Genomic DNA, 16807 nt, shown 5'->3' on the forward strand with positions numbered 1-16807 from the left:
TATTTAATTTCTCAGTCTCGCTGTTAGTAGCCCCTGGCCAGCTCTGGGATTCAGAGCTGTATCTGGCTTCCTGGGGCCTCTTTTCCTTGGACATTCCTATTCTGAATCAAAACACACCTTTATAGGGTCCAATTTGCTCATACAGACTCAGATTTGTGTTTGAGATCATCTAGTACTATACTTACTGAGAAGCTTTTGTTCATGAGGCATGGTGCCAAGTTCTTTTACATCAACTATCTCATTCTCACACTTCCAAGGGGTATAAATTATGATCCATGTCTCAGCCAGGTGGCAGTTAGCTATTCTGGGAAGGTAATCTGATAAAAATGCATTCCATACTGACATGCTGTGAACATTTTCACAATATTTCAATATTGTGAGTCCATTAAATTTAGAGCATGTAGTGATAGACATTACTACAAAGGTCTGTAGATTGTCAGATTTCCCCGAACAGTCGACAGTGACTTCCATTTATGGGCTGTTCTCACCCCCTCCCCCATCAAGGATACTTTTACTACCAAAAGATATAAAATCTTTCCTTAAGTGTCCTTTTCCTGATGTAGAACAACTCAGAAGACCAACTATTTCCATTAAAAATGCTACTTGAGCTACCCCTGGCTCTTGATAGGTCCTTGTAGCATTTTGGGGGAGAAAGATCAGGAATAAGCAAGATTATCTCCTTGGTAAAGGAGATAAATAATCAACCTTCCTGGCAAAAAACAGGATGGAAGAAACCAACTATAGCACCTCTATCGTGTCACTTTTCATGTATATTAGCACCTTCTAGAAACTTGATCAGGTTTAACAGGTAACATTACTTGGTAAGTTCTCTATAAATACCTGAATATAGATTTTCAGTTGTCCCAAGTTGTTTGGGACATTTATCAAAGATCATGGACATTAACATTTTCTCCTTTAGAGGCAGAATTGTGTGAGATATTACAAAACAATCTTTTGGTAAATTGCAAATTCATTTCTCAGGACCACTGAGGGACATGGGGAAAATGAAGCTATGAATTTCCCAAGTCTCCAAAGTCAAGGGTCTTTGGTTGTTTACCTTGAGAAATACCGAAGTCACTTGAGGTAAGGGCTGACATCATATCCTTGAGGATCACCTGACTGGATGCTGGGCCTACTTCATTGGTTCTTCTCCTCTCTCTTGGTAATTTTTTTTTTTTTTTTTTTTTTTTTTTTGAGACAGGGTCTTGTTCTGTCGTCCCAAATGGCCTTTAACTCACTGTGTAGGATGGCTTGCTTCAATGGCTTAGTGATCTTCCTGCCTCATCTTCCTGAGTGCTGGGATTGTAAGTGTGCACCACCATCTGTCTCTTGGTAATTTTTTTTTTTTTAATTAAAGGAGCTTTTAGCTTTTTCTGCTCCATGACCTTGGTCAGTGCCAAGGCCATCCACAGATTTCTAGGACTGAATGTTAAAACACAGGGCTTCAGACTGCGGAGGGAGAACAAGGCCCTGTGGGAGGAGACCCCTGCCCAGATTCCAGTGCCATGCTGCTGCCGGTGAGGGGAGAGCCAGACCCAAGCCTTTCTCTGTGAGTCAGCACCATTGGCCACTGGTGGACTGCAGAGGGAGAGAACCAGGCCCTGCAGAGAGGAGACCCCCCCTAAACCATTTCATTGTTTTTTCTTTTGCGTTGGTATTGATTCTCTTTTGTTTATGTTAACTCTGATGGCATGAGCAGCTATAAAAGCTAGCAAGACATGTCATGGAAGCCATTATATATTTATTACTGGCTTGTTTCGATATCCTTTATTGCATTCATTGTTTTGTTTTTATTGTTTCTGTTCTATCCTGTTCGATTTTTAATATGCCCAAAGATGGTATCTGCAGCTATTTTGAAGACAACAAAGGCAATGTAGTAACTATTATTGATTTTAAAAAGTTTGGAAGTTCTGTATCACTTATTCTGGTTTATTTTAATTGATTTTATTGTTTTATTTTCCTTGATTTTTTTCCTCCTTAAAAAAAAAAACAAAAAACCAAAAACCAACCACACAAAAAAACCCTAAAGGGCTGGAGTTTGATTTCTGTTTTCCTAGAAGGCCTGTGAGCTACTTTTGCAAATCTGTTATACCCTCCAGCAACCTGCTGTAGTTACTCTTGCTGTTTTGGCCTTGACTCCATACTATACATGTGTATTATTTGTTGTATTTTTGCATCATTGGATGTATTAAAAGCCTAAAATAAACAAAACAAACAAAACCAGACAAAAATAACAACAAAATTATTCGTAATAGGGTGGGTGCTAACTACAAAGCCTTTAGTTGTCTCAGAGGAAGGCAAAATCCTCAAAGGCAGGGTCTAATTCACCAGTGCCCAGTAAGCCCACCCTCTAAGGGAGGCCTAGACATGGAAAGTCCGTATGAAGTCCGATTCTGCCATGACCGAGACTCCAGTGTCCACCTCTGGAGTCCAGGGCTCAGCATATTCAGTTTACCTTTCTGAGTTTCAGTGTTGCCCACGTCCTGCCTCTCCACACCCACCAGCAGCAAAGTGTGCTCCAGAAGCACCCTGGGACAGCTGGATGGGCACCGCCTACCGCTCTAGGATCATAGTGCCCCGATCTGATGCCTGTTGGAAGGGCTCCCTGGAAGGCTATGGTTAGGGCTGCTCCAGCAGCCTGTGGGGAAAGCACCAGATGGGGTCACCAGGGATGACCCCATCTCCCAGGGCACGGGAGCTGGGGCCCTCACTAGTTGTCTAGGTGTAGACTTGTGGAGGAAGGAGGATGGGATTGTCTTGAGAGGATCTATGTCCTGGAGAGCTACTTCTAAGGTCAAAGTGACCCCTCAGATAAGAGCGGACAGATCTTGGGATGAACAGCCACTGCCAGAGAGGTGTCCCAGCGTGAAGGATGAGAGAACTCCACTGAGCCAGTGTCTCTCCTGGGGACATCTCTTCAGGCCTGCCAGGGTCCATACACTCCTTGGCCACCTGCTCAGCCCAGAGGGCCAGAAGCAAGATGGCAACGGTATCCAGGTGATGAGGGCATTTGTGTCCTCCCCACTCTTCTTGCTCCTCTCATTCTGGCCCAACCTCAGGACTGTGGACTCTCCTAGCAAGTAGAACACGGAAGAGAAAGGAGAGGACCAGCTCCTGTTCTTCCTCCTGCATGTTTCCAGCCCAAGGGAGGAGAAAGTATAAAGCAGGATAAAAACTGAAGTTTTAATGCTAATTTTGTTCAGACATCTGATTGTCTAAAATGCTTAGGACCCCAGACTGACCAGGAAATGGACGGGAACTGTCCAGGGTTTCCTTCGAAGGCACAGAAGAGCAAGCCATGAGAGCCAGTGTGCAGGGCCAGGGGAGGGAGGACGGTTTCCTCCTGCTTGCATGCTCTACCCAGTGGGGTCCATCTGCCACCACACTGTCCCACTGGGAGGACCTGGTCAGCCCCAGTGGCTGGTAGGAAGTGGTTGAGACCGACCCAACTTCCTCAGTCCATGATGTCCTGAGAAAATTGGGAGGCAATGGATATACCAAGGACCTTGACGTGGGAATGGTGCTACATGGATTCACAAGTGTGCAGATTCATCAAATCATACACATTCAACAGGCCCGATAAAATTGTTTGTAAAGTAAGCAAGCAAAACCAACAAAGTCCCAGCAGTGGGTCGTCCTTTTTAAGAAAGAAGAATTAGGGACCCCGGGCCCTGTATCATGCTCTACCTTTATAATCTTCCACACCAGTGGTGGCCAGAGAATGTCCAGGGCCTAGAACTGAGCTTTAAAAATTCTTATACAGGTTTTCCCACCCCATTCATATCTAGACAGAATTGCAGAGATGCTCTCTACAACTCTGAGTTTATAAAATCTCTTATTGGGGCTGGGGATTTAGCTCAGCAGCATAAGCACCTGCCTCGCAAGCAGGCAGTCATGAGTTCGATCCCTGGTACCAATAAAAAGGTAAAAGACAAAAAAAAAAAATCTCTTTTATTTCCAGGGTGGTTCCCTCTCTCCCTCATGATTGCATGGCTTGTTCTGAGACCAAAATGAAGAGTAGTAATACCTGCAACTTAAATGCTTCAGATTTCTTTCTCTTTCCCTATCCAGATTTTCTTGGTTTCCCTTTGAATACATCATGCTACTTGAGGTCCCTCTCTTATTTCCTTAGCTTTCTCAGTGGTGGAGATTAGTTCTAATTGTGCCCTTTTTTTAATGAACTTAATCATTTGTTCATAAAAAGTGTTCATAAACCTCTTCCACCTTGGTCCACAGGTAAGCAATTAAAGATAGCCAAAATGAACTTTTTTCCCCCCTGGCTCTTAATGACTGAAAAGAAGCACTTTGGGGGCTGAGGGCGAAACTGAGGCTCCCTACCAAGTGTTCACCAGCAATACTGATAGCCCTGAGTAGTTATCCATGACACTTTGCAAACATTAAGCCTGTGAACGCTCTCCTGAGGCATCTGCTTTACAAAGATGACAAAATTGTTTTAAAAAAATCAAGAAGCAAAATGCTAAAAGAGTAGCTGGCTAAGCCTTTGGCTTGTCACGGTCACATAGGAGGGAGGATGGAGACAAGGTTGCCTCTGCTGTCTGCCCCTTCCTTCTCCCCACCAAAAGGCTGCTGGGAATTTTAATGACATTTTGGAAACAATGTTACCTTTCTCTCTTTTTTGGCCTAAGATCTTTGAAGATTTTAGAAATCAAGAAACAACTAGCCCTGTAACTAAAACGTGAAAACAAAAGCTATTTGTAGCAGAAAACCGTCCTGTTAATGTGATTTCCTTGTGGCGGATTGACAGGTTCAAAGCAGTAATGCATGTTGCCATGGGCACCAGATTCTGTTTGCTCTGCTGGTTCATTTTATTTAGCTGCTGAAGGAGGAGTCACTGAGCCAGGAGTTGCTGAGCATTGTTAGAATAGATTGGTAATTTTTATGTAATACCTTCTCTTTATAAATCCATACAGATAACAGCTGCAAAGTGTTTACAGTTGCTTCAGGGGCAGAATTTCTGACTCTCTTAGGACTATGGACTGCAGCGGGGATAAGGGAGAGTGCTTCTTTTCCCTTCTCAACTCTCTCATCCATCACAGGCTGCTCATAAATATTTGTCCAGAAGATGCAGGATGGAATAACGGATAACTCATTATCGTGTGCTCGCTGCCGGAATGAGATATGGGGTTTTGGTGGGGAGAAGGGGGTGGGCACAGAAACTGCAAAGAAGAGAGGGCAGAGGAGGGGGGCGTAGTGGGAAACAAGAGCAAGCAGACGATCCGGAGAGCTTTTATAGTCATGCAGCACGGGGGTGCGAGTTAAATTTGCCCTTTTGAAGAGCCAGGAAGAGAGCAGCAAGGAGCAAAACAGTACTGCTTTTCCAACGACCCAAAAAGCAATCAAATAGTCTGTGCCCACTCTCATCCAGAGCTCTTTTCCTTCATTAGAGGCTTAGAGCCTCTAACAGGAAGGGAGAAATGGGGGTAGCCCCCCTCCTCATCTGCAGGGACAGGAGTGGTTCCCTGGTGCTGAACCAAAGAATCAAGTTTTGCTTCATTTGTTCTAGTGATTAGGACCAGGTGACTTTTGTTTTGGATTATGCATTTTTCTTCCCTGACAAAAGAAGCCTCCTGCCCATGCCTTTGAATCAGCAAAGGCTCCTCCTGCTCCCCACGTGCAGCAGCGAGCATTTCACAATTTAGAAGGATGGCTCCAGGATTGCAATGGAAGTGACAATATTTCAAAGCGATTTCCCCTTCCCTTCTCCCTCCTACCCTCTGTTCAGTGATGTCTAAGCAAATTCTGGCAGTGTCTTTTGTATCTGCATGATGCCAAAGTAAGCAAAAGGCAGGATAAAGCAAATGTCTTCCAAATCTCCATTTATCATGAACACAAATCATGGTTTCAGCTCTTTTGCTTGATGCAAATAAGCTGACAGATGTAAATCACTGGCAGCAAATCTTGTGATTGACATGGCCCTGTCTGCTGCCGAATGGATATCTGTGTTTCTCCCGGGAAGGAATAAAATTACGAAATGTAATTGATCGGTGTTAGTGTTCCCCGAGCACCCCTCCCACTCACCCAACACCTTTTCAGATCGCTCCTTCCCAGAGGGTTAGGGGCGTGGCTACTCCCAGGGTTGATTTTGCCTTCTGGAATATTCTTCCTCTCACTCAGGAACTTCTTCCTCAACTTCCCCAGTCTGCAACGGTTACCTGTTACCATTTTTTTCAGTAATTCTTTGTTTCTGGAAGGTACAGGTTTGATGATGATTTCTGGTAATCAGATAAATGAGCTCATAGTGAATATTAAAATAATAAGGCAGGTAAACCCTCACTACTCCCATAAAACCCTTTCATGATGGGAAAAAGTGAGAATATCTCAAGAGGCAGAGATGCAGGAGGGGATGTAGGGGAAAAGTCCCTAAAATCTGTTTTACATTGCTTACCATGTAAATTAATCCCTCAACCCAGTGATGGTGAAATTTTTAGCTTTCAATGATACAAACAGCCGACTGTAGCATAGGTTTGCCACCCTGTCTTAACTCTATAAAAGTTTTCTGCAAAATTCACACTAGAAAGGTAGGTCTTAGCAGGGCATGGTGGCATACTCCTGGAATCTCACAACTTGGGAGGCTGAGGCAGGAGGTTCTGGGCCAGCCTGCACTACATAGTGAGACCCTGTCTCAGAATAAAAAATAGTTTAAACAAACAAACAAAGGAACCCAACCAAACGAAAAACAAAGAAAAACAAAACAAAACAAAAAAAGAAATTAAAAACAAGAGAGAAAGAAAGTTAGGTCTGTTCTATATTTCTGCAAACTCCCTATCACTCTACGATGTATGTCTGAAGGTAAACAGATATAAATATTTAATGTAAAATTTATTTTATCCTTGAAAAGTTTTATTACTGAAAATACAGTATATATTACTAAGGTAATCTTTGCCTTTGTAAACTCTTCAGATAATATTGAAAGGTGTGAAGCAAAATATCTCCTCTTCCCATTTTCAATATGTTTTGCAAGGTTCTTGCTATGTAGTTCAGGTTGGCCTCAAACTCACAGTGATCCTCCTACCTCAGTCTCCTGAGTGCTGGGATTGTAGGTGTTTACCACCATGCCCAGATTGGTGACACTAATATAATACAAGATCAATTGCAGTGCCTAAAGGAACAGAAAACTGGCACTTCTCTGAACTGAGGGTATCAAGTTAGATAGCTAAGTTAGATAGAAATTAATAAGCAGTCAGACCTGGACGAGTCATTAAGGAGGTCAGTGCCAAAATGAGGACACATCACGACTGTGGCTAGAGTCACATCTGAAGAAGGAATGGCCTCAAGATGACACAACGGCCAGGCTTGCATGCCTCTGTAAGGAGGAAACAGAAACTTGAAGTTGTACTGTAATTAATGGGCCCAGTCCAGAAAAGCCAGATGTGTGTCAGACATCCAGGTGGGTGAGCAGAACACCTGGACCCATGCCTTCCCCCAAAGGTTTCTGTTTTAAAAGTTACAGATAAGCCTAGGTTAATGATGCCAGCCATATATCCTTGCTATGTCCTGTCCTCTTTCCTACTAGATCAGTGTTAACTAAGCAGCTCTGCTTGTAATCTTTTTGGTTGATTACAGTTGAACCCATGTTGCACTTACCTTATTATTTTGCTCTCTGAAATTTCTTGGAGAAATGACCTATGGAAACCCATTTTGAGAATGCTTCATGTGTCTCAGGGGCTACACCTCTCAATAAACTTTTCCTGCTCTTGGTCACTATTGTTCCTTGGAATTCTTTGATATGCAGAGATATGAACTGGGCATATCTGACATCAGGCAGGTTGGGAGTTATATTTCCCCTATATCCAGGGAAGAGATCTCAGCCATGCCTGAGAATAAGTATCTTCTTAGCAGAAGTTCCTTAGAGACTTGTAATCACTGTATCCCCTAGTGACTCAACCGTGGGGAAAGAGTCCAGAGCTATCACATACATCCAATCTCCGGAGATCACAGCTGTCTATCAAAAAGATCAAGACTGTGAACAATTGTTTATAGTCTGTTATATGTGTCCCAACACATACATAACATAAAAAACAAATAGATATTGAAAACATGTTCATTTAAAAAATAATGAAAAGAGGAATATGCAATCTATACTGCTTTTTCAAAATACATTGTGGGATAAATCTCCAATTATGAGAATTTTGAATACTTACAGGGTACTAGTGGAAGAGATTGTACACAAGGTGTTTTTATAAAATCTTAAATTTCTGTCACATAAGTGAATGTTCTGCTGATGAGAGAATTATCTCTTCCTAGCAGACCAAGCATTTAGAAATATTTGTTTTCTGGTTTGAATAGTAAAGCATATTCATCATGGAAGAGTTGACAAAATACAGAAGGAATTAAAATCACCATTAACCCTCTCATTAGGGGAAAAGTTATTGGCAATTTAACATGACCTTGTGAGAGTAGATAGAGCTTAGTATCCTGATCTTTCATTGAGCATTACACAGTGAGCATTTCTGCAGCTCACTCAGGTGATTTGAAAGCATAAGTCTATAGCTAAGCCATTTCCTGTCACTGGACATTCAGGTATCTAGTGCTTTGTTTTCATATGTTCATATTTTGATGCATCTTAGTACCAAAAGCTTTCTCATCTTTAATGGTGAAATCCTGGGTGTTGTTTGGGAAGTGTAGTTCAGAAATGGCCAATTCATCCTCTGAAAGGAAACAGATAACTCTGTGAGCTCGTGCTCTGCTGTTTAAATATATTTGAAAAGTTCTTAGAAAAACAAAATGAAATGTTCTGAATAAGAGTTGTTAGTGCGAAAGCCATGTTTTCATTTTGAACAAATAAAACCTCCTCTTGATTCTCTGTTTGAAGGTTTGTTTCATCACATGTAGGTTCTGGAGTTTGACTTCTCCACTCTGGGCTCTCTTCCAGCTCCATCCCCTACCAGAGCACCTGCCTTGTTTCTGCCTTGTTCTGTCATTTTAATGCCACTTGTGGAAGTCCCATCCCTTCATCAGAAGGACTTCGTTCATTCTCATTTTCTGAAGGGGAAAGTAGCATTTAAAACTTGCATATGGCACCCACAGATGCTGGTGGTACCCATGGAGCATCCTAGTCTCAAGTGCTACAAAGCAGGGGTGAGGTGGAGCTGACCATCATGCTTCACAGCGAAACAGAGAGAATTCCCATCTGTTCCCTGCAGCCCTCTCCTCTCAAGTATCTGTGAAGTGACAGTCTGTGGGCTGGAGGTTGTTGTTGGGAAGCTTTCTAGAGTCCTCTGACCCTGGAACCTGCTAATTAAGTGACACCAAGATGCTTCCAGACACTCTGAGGTAGTTGGGACATGTTAAAGAGCCGACCTTTCCCCTTCTTAGCTCTGGCACCCCACTGGGAGTACTCTGGGTAGTCAGCAAATAACAACAGATAGTAACCCTGGCCAGCTCTTTCCAGCCACTACAGAAATGCAAATTGCTGCCTTCAGAAGGAAGCACACAGGCGTCTGAATTTTAGATCAGCAGGCATTGCCAATGAGTCATGCTTGAAGTTGTACAAACTATTCAGGTAGGATGGCTAGCACTGCAAGAAGAAAACGTGGTGGGGAGTGACTCCCCTTCCTGGAAATTTCAATTATAGAGGAGCACAAAACATGCAGCCTTTCACGCATCTCACACAAACAGACAATTATATAAAAGATTTGTCAGGATCACTGCAGGAAGGAAAACTGAACTCTTCAAAATCAAAATGGTTATCACAGGGCTAAAGAGAGTCACTCTGACAGGGGGTAAGCAGTGGTAATACCAGGTGATGCCAGTGTTCATGCAGATGTGTGGTGATTTGTCCTTTGCTGCCATTTCCGGGAGACTTCTGGCTGCCACACACATGACTTACGTGCTGTAAAATAACAGATGTCACGCATTGGGGTAACAATGGGGAGTCAATCTAAGCAGCAGGGGAAACCTGACTCCTTTAGATACCACGAAGAAGAGTAAGCAAAAACAGATGAGCCCTTGGCTGTAATTTATAAAACAAATGATCTCATTCGAATATGTCCTGTAGTAATTACGTGCCTTCGCTGGTTACACTGGGAAAGAAGAGGCATGTTGTGATAACAAAAGCCTGTTTCAGTAAAAAGGTTTCCTTTATTCTTAAAAGGATACAGAAACGGGAGGAAGGGGGAGGGAAGGGAAAAAGCAGAAGAAAAGAGGGAGAGAGAGAAAAATGAATCAAAAAGAGAGAGAACCAGCTGGTGACATTTCCCAGAGAAAGGCGTGTGAGACCAGAACACCGAGACAAGACTAGGACATGAGTGTCCCTGTGCCCGGGTGATCTGGCGGGAGGGAGGAGAGTACCAAGGGGGCTGACAGCGTCACACCAGTGGTGGCGAAGACACCACAGACTGAGTGAGTTTACAAATCCTTGAGCGATCTCAGAGGTTTGAGCAGGGGAAAAACAAATTAACAAACAAGATTCAACTGAGCAAAGCAAACATGAACACATCTGGGGAAAACAATCTTAAATAAAGATACCTAGTTGGGAAAAAAATGTGTAAAGCCTGGATCTGGATGAAAGCAGATAGTAAATTCTATCTGAATTGCAAGGTATTACAACAGCTCAGAAGGGTGAGAATTCCCTTATGGGGTTTTAAACGCAGAGCCATCTCATTATGAAGCCTTGACAAAGGAATTCATGTTTCTTTTTACAAACAGAATGAATAGATGAACCTTGTTTGCAATGGAGAGACATTTGGAGGTGTGTGAATGTGTACGTGTTGCCAGCACTGTTCAAACTGCAGCTATCATTTCTGATTGAACAACATTACCAAAGCTTATCTATTTCAAACTGCACTCTTTAGATCTTATGAAGCAATTTGATAATTACAGCACCTACTATGTCCAGGCACCGTTACAAACTTACATTATTAAAGTCTCATAATGAGCCTTCCAAATAGGTACAACTGTTTTCTTCCTAAAGAGAGTGAAACCAAACTCCAGAGAGCTTCATGACCTTCCCAAGGTCATGCACTGAATATTTGGTGATTCTGGGATTCAGACCCAGGTAGACTAATCCTGAGTTCATGCCCTTTGGTACTACCCTAGACTTCCTGTCTGTGGACAGAAAAGGAAGCTAACTAGATAATTCCAGGTTATATTTGGCTTCTAAGCTTGGTCTCTGAAAGAGACCAGAAGGGTTGCCCTCACATGCCCGGCCTCTGCCATCCATCCTGGTGTGTCTTTTTCTGTCTCTGCAGTCCCAAACATCTAGTTCCTTCCAAAGGTAATCTTGTTGCCCGCAGGACACGGGATCTCAGGGTGTATTTTCTGGCCCCAGCCTGTGGACATTCATCATTGTTGTTGAAGACTATAAAAAGGGCCTAGAGCTCTCAAGATCCTTTATGACTTCTGTCATTTAGTGGAGAATAAGAACAGCTTAGAAAGGTGAGAACAGCAGAAAAGGCGAGAAGAGATGTAGAGGGGAAGACAGATGGGCACGTGGTAATTATAAAATCATGTGTGAACATGCTCCTAGTTCCAGGAAGAAATGCTATCATTTGTCATTTAGTTGAAAATAAGAACTGTAGTAAATTTTGGGAGCTTGTTTATGATACCCAATGGATAGTTTTTACAATACCCAATGGATAATTTTTGAAAGTTACTCTATGGCAGCATGTGTGTTACTTACACGCTAGAGATTCCTCAGGGGTCTCCCTGACTCTGAAAGTATAGGGCGTTGTCCCTGTACTGTGTTTTGGAGGAATCCATCAGGTTGTGACTGTACAGTTGATCTCCTGCTGTGCGGACTTGATGGTAGGTAGGATTTTGGGTTACCATAATTGTGAGGAAGATGTTGAAACACAGACATCTTCTTTATAGCCTCAAAAACACAACATTTTGAGCGCTTCCTGATTCTGCCCTGCCTTACCTTGAGGCATTTCCTTGAAGCTTATGTGGAGGAGGGGAGGGGAAATAATGTCAATTAGAAAAGCTGCCGAGCTTCACCTGGTTGCACAGCAAGGCAGGTTCCTTTGGGGAGGAGCCACTAGAAAGAACAATTAATTGACTAGCTTTAGAGACACCGGCCTTTGGGCTTGGCTTTGAAGGACAAGATGGCTTCTTGGTATCTAGGTATCTAATTAGCTTGGCATCCTGAATACAGCAAACATTTGATAAATGCCATTGCCCAAGAATCTCACTAATAGAAGAAAATACAGTTCCTTGAACGTTAGGTCAATTGCCCCTCCCACATTGCTGCATGGATTGATAAAGACCCTGGTATGGTCCTAGCATGTTATCATGTGACCCATATAAATAATGTTCCTCAGATAATCATACCGACACCACACAGGAGAAAGAGCTTGGCATATTATGAGCACCAAAGTCGTTGCTGAAATTTTCAGCTCTCCTATTTTTTCCTTTTCAGGGTTTTATGGTTTTCAGTTTCTGGTCTGACACCACATCCATAATGTCAGTAATTCAACCCAAAGTACATTCCGATAAGTGATTGAAATTTATTGCTGTGGTGACACTTAGTTTGGCACCGAGAAGTCAGCTGTATGTTTTAGATCTTATAATGAAATTTTGATTAAATGGCCTTTTCTCTAATGATATTTACTCTGAGCTAGCACAGTAGGTAGAAAATAGTGAAAAGGCTACCACAGATTCTTCTGTGTGGTGATTAGCAACTCTGTATTCAACACTAAGGATTGTATTGTCTGCTGAATTTAATGTCTGTTTTCAAGCATCCTGTAAAAACAATTCAGTATTGTTTGAAAAACAATGGACTAGCTTCTCACATGGGTTGTTTAGATGCTATCATATACAGGATGACAAAGACCAAATTCTACAAGTCTGGAAGCACTTTAAAAATACTTGATATAAAGATGTGTGATATAGAGGAATTAAGGAAATGATCAGCTGAATTTGTCCATTTTTATTGAAACATTGTTTAAGAAAGCCTTTTGGCTTTTTAGTTCAGAAATGGTGAAATTCTAATTTTCACCACAAGGGGGAAGTAGAACACTAAAAGTGTTACAAAATGGATCCTAAGAAAAAGGTGTACAATACATAAGATTTATGGTAAGAGAAACTGTACTCTGAAGCAAGAAATAAGAAAATTATAGAAAACATCAACAAAAATTTCATAATCCTTGTGGCCCTGTCACATTAATTTCCATCTCTTTATAGTTTGTAAATTTCCTACAAAATTTTCTTTCACACTAAATATGTTATGAAATGGACAAAGAAAGGAATAATAGTTTTCAGTGAGGGGAAATACTCTGTATTTCATTTGGAATAACAACATGTGAAATCTTAAGGATTTGGGGGTTGATTATCAATTTTCTCAAGCTGACTGGCTAGTGAAGGAGTATGTTTCACTTCATTTATTTTAGATGAGGTCTCACTATGTTGCTCAGGCTGACCGTGAACTCATAATTCTCCTGCCTCAGCATCCCTGGCAGCTGCCATTACAGGTTCATGCCCTGTGCTTGGCTAGGAATCTCATGCAATTCAGGCTGGCCTTGAACTCATGGCGATCCTCCTGCCTCAGCCTCCTGAGTACTGGAATTTCAGGCTTGTGCCCCTACACCTAGCGAGGAGTGCAAATTTTTGAGGCTGTGATATCAGTGAAAAATAGATTGGCCAAATTTATTATATGGTATGTGTTCACATTTTTTTTTCTTTTCACGTTTTAAAAGATGTTATTGGTACATTTTGATATACATAATGATAACATTCATCATTGGGAATTTGTACTTGTACATAATATGTCTTGGTATTTTGCTTTACTATTTAGTATTTAGACAGAGCCTAAATTTATTTGGTTCTTTTGGCCTTGCTAATTGGGTCTTTTATCAGGAGAGAAAATTAGGTCAGCTTTCTATTTCTTTCTTTTTTTTTTTTTTTTTTTGCTTTTTTGTTTTTATCGGTACCAGGGATCGAACTCACGACTGCCTGCTTGCAAGGCAGGCGCTTATGCCGCTGAGCTAAATCCCCAGCCCTATTTCTTATCAATTCTTACTCCAGAATTTTTTCCTTCAGGAAATATTGTTCATCTCCTTCCACCTGAAACAGACGCTGTTCCTTTCCTGTATATCGGAATCCTCGGAGAAAATGGTGAAGACACGGGTCCCCACCAGCCCTTAGTTTGGGATTCCTTTTTGGGTGCAGTGGAGGGAGGAGGGTGGGAGGAGATGCGTCCTTCCTCCCAGTTCCCAAGTGACTCTGGGTCTGCAGGCCTGGCTGGCCTTGCCCGTGAGAAGCAAGTGCGATGGGGCGCTGCTGTAATCTGTGCTCTCCATCCCGGCATCCGATTTGACTAGCACTGCTTGACTCTAGGTAGCTGCTGAGTGAGACTGGAAGGGTCCCCTTCCGGGGGCTGAAGCTGATTCATTCCAATTTGGTCTGAACATCGTCCTGCACTTGTGAGCACCCAGTTTCTCAGGAGGCTGTACCGGTGCGCTGGGGGCCTGAGCTCCAGCCTGGTCCTTTCCCCTCCTGAGCTAATGCAGCGCTGCGCCCGCAGGCCGTGTGCACACAATGCTCTATCCTTGCAGACCCGTGCACCTGTCAGTATGTGTGCTACTCGGGCAGCGCTGTAAAGGAGACCTAGGGAAGGGCTGCGTCTCACAATTCCACACGGGTGTATGCATAGCCACACTTGATGGGAGAAACAGAATCCATACCAGTCATGAGGCTGGAGACCCAGGAGAGCCGGTGTAAGCTCTGATCCAAGAACAGCTGATGTTTCCGGTTAAGTCCAAACTAGGAAAGACTGATGGCTCAGCTCAAGCACCAGGCACACACATCTCACACATCTGAGGGAGTGTCAGGTCTTTGGTTCCCAGCAGGACGTCCATTCATGGCATGAGGGCCAGACTTCGAGGAGGACAGTCTGCTCTGCTGGGGCCACTTGTTTAAATGTTAATTTATTCCAGAAACATCCACCTAAGCGCCTGCAGAGTAACGCTTGGCCAGATATCTGGATATTCCAATGGCTCTGTCACATAAACATTTAAAATGAACCACAACATAATATATCTATTGTCAGTGAGGTGGAAATTGCCTCATTGACCATGTTTCTTTGCTTCTTTGTCCCAGTAGAAGAGCGAATGAGCCCGCGCTGTGGTGGGTGTCAGTATCTGACTGCCAACTGTTTGGGTCACTAGCTTAGCAGGTACATGGTGACAAAGTGATCTTCAGCCTTTACAAATAGGACAGAGATAGCCGTGTTTATCTAACAGATCCACAGGGCAGTCATCAAAAGGGGAAAAAACCCTCTCATAAACACACAGCACTGTAGGAATGTTTATTGAAGACAACCATTTCCACTTTATGGGTCTTACTGGTCATATATATTTCTTTATAAACCATTCTTCTATAAATATAAGATGCGTAGGCAGGAGTGCATGGATCCTCTGAGGACAATATAAAATAATGGCAACTGTTTAAAGATCTGAAGATCAAACCTGGCTACTTACCAGCATGGCACAACGGATAGAAGACTTTATATGACATCCGTTCTAATTACTTAGCAAATCAACTCAGACAAAGCAATCTGGTAGGCGCTGTAGACTCTGCCACTGGTTCCCTAACTCACAGCAAGCAACACAAACATACTGTCTTTTCAGAGGTCCTGAAGTATGTGTGAGCTCTACAAAACAGCCTGTGAAATTCCAATTTCTAAATCATCATTGTCTCTCTCTTCAGAACATGGGAGTGCAGAATACCCCAGAGGGACATAGATACTGGAGTCTTCGCTAATAACTCCAACCCTAGCTTCAGGGCACCAAATAATAAGGGTCCTTCGGAGAGGCCATGGGGAGAGTGTTTATGAAATGTTTTGAGCTCCTCAGATAAAAGAGATGGCATCAGTACATTCTTCTCAAGTGAGATTTTCAAACAGATTCTAAAATAATGTATTTTTTTAAAAGTGAGAATAGAATTCTTTTTGCTCTGCAGAATTTGCTTTTCGAGTTACACATCCTTACGAAGATGACTATTTCTAGTTATACAGGCCTGATGGTGTCTTATAATTAAATACGCTTAAAGACAAACAGGTCACAGGCTTCAGAAGTACTATCACACACTCTCTTCTGTCTGTCCTGGCTGTCATGAGATGTCCTTTGAGTGTTTCTGTTCCTGGTTGTATTTGTCCATCCCTTTCCACATACTTGATTCATGTAAGTTTCCTTCTCATTTTGGTAACTTCCTCACTCTTCGAGGTTTTGGCGAAAGCATGAACTGTGGATTCAGACTGACTGGGTATAATTTCTATTCTACTTATTCTTCTCTGAGTTTCTGTTTCCTCCTTCCATAAATAGACATAGAATCTGCTTCAAAGGCTGTTGTCAAGATTCGCTGCGATAAGTTCAATTCCTGGCAAATATTCATGCCCAGTTCCAGGCCAGCCATTGGATCTGTGGTCTTTGCTTTTAGCTTAACCTTATGTGACTTTGATACCATGGCCCTGTGCCACTTTGTTTTGCTTGATTCTATGACACTGATGTCTTGCGTGGCATTCCCGAAGGGGCAGCACCCTCTGCTTCTCTCACAGGCCCTGGTTTCCTCCCGCAGGGGAAGATTCCTGGGGTGAAGAGGGCTCTTGCTTCTCCGTTAGTGCTAAGGTCATGACATTCCAGTCTCACCTAAGAGCAGCTCTCACCACCAAAGGGGCAGTCAGTGGCCTGTTGGTTTTGTCATCTGGGTCCACACTTCAGATCACCTGCTCAGTGATTTACCTTTAGAAATTAGTATTCATTGGGGTGACCCAAGTGACCAGTTCCCTCAATTCTGCTCCACTCCTTATTCACTGAGTGTGACCTCAGAATCTTCAGTCCATTGGCAGTTT

This window comes from Cavia porcellus, unplaced genomic scaffold, assembly GCF_034190915.1.
Source record: "Cavia porcellus strain 051 isolate PalLab524CR breed Dunkin Hartley unplaced genomic scaffold, mCavPor4.1 scaffold_2, whole genome shotgun sequence".
NCBI lineage: Eukaryota > Metazoa > Chordata > Mammalia > Rodentia > Caviidae > Cavia > Cavia porcellus.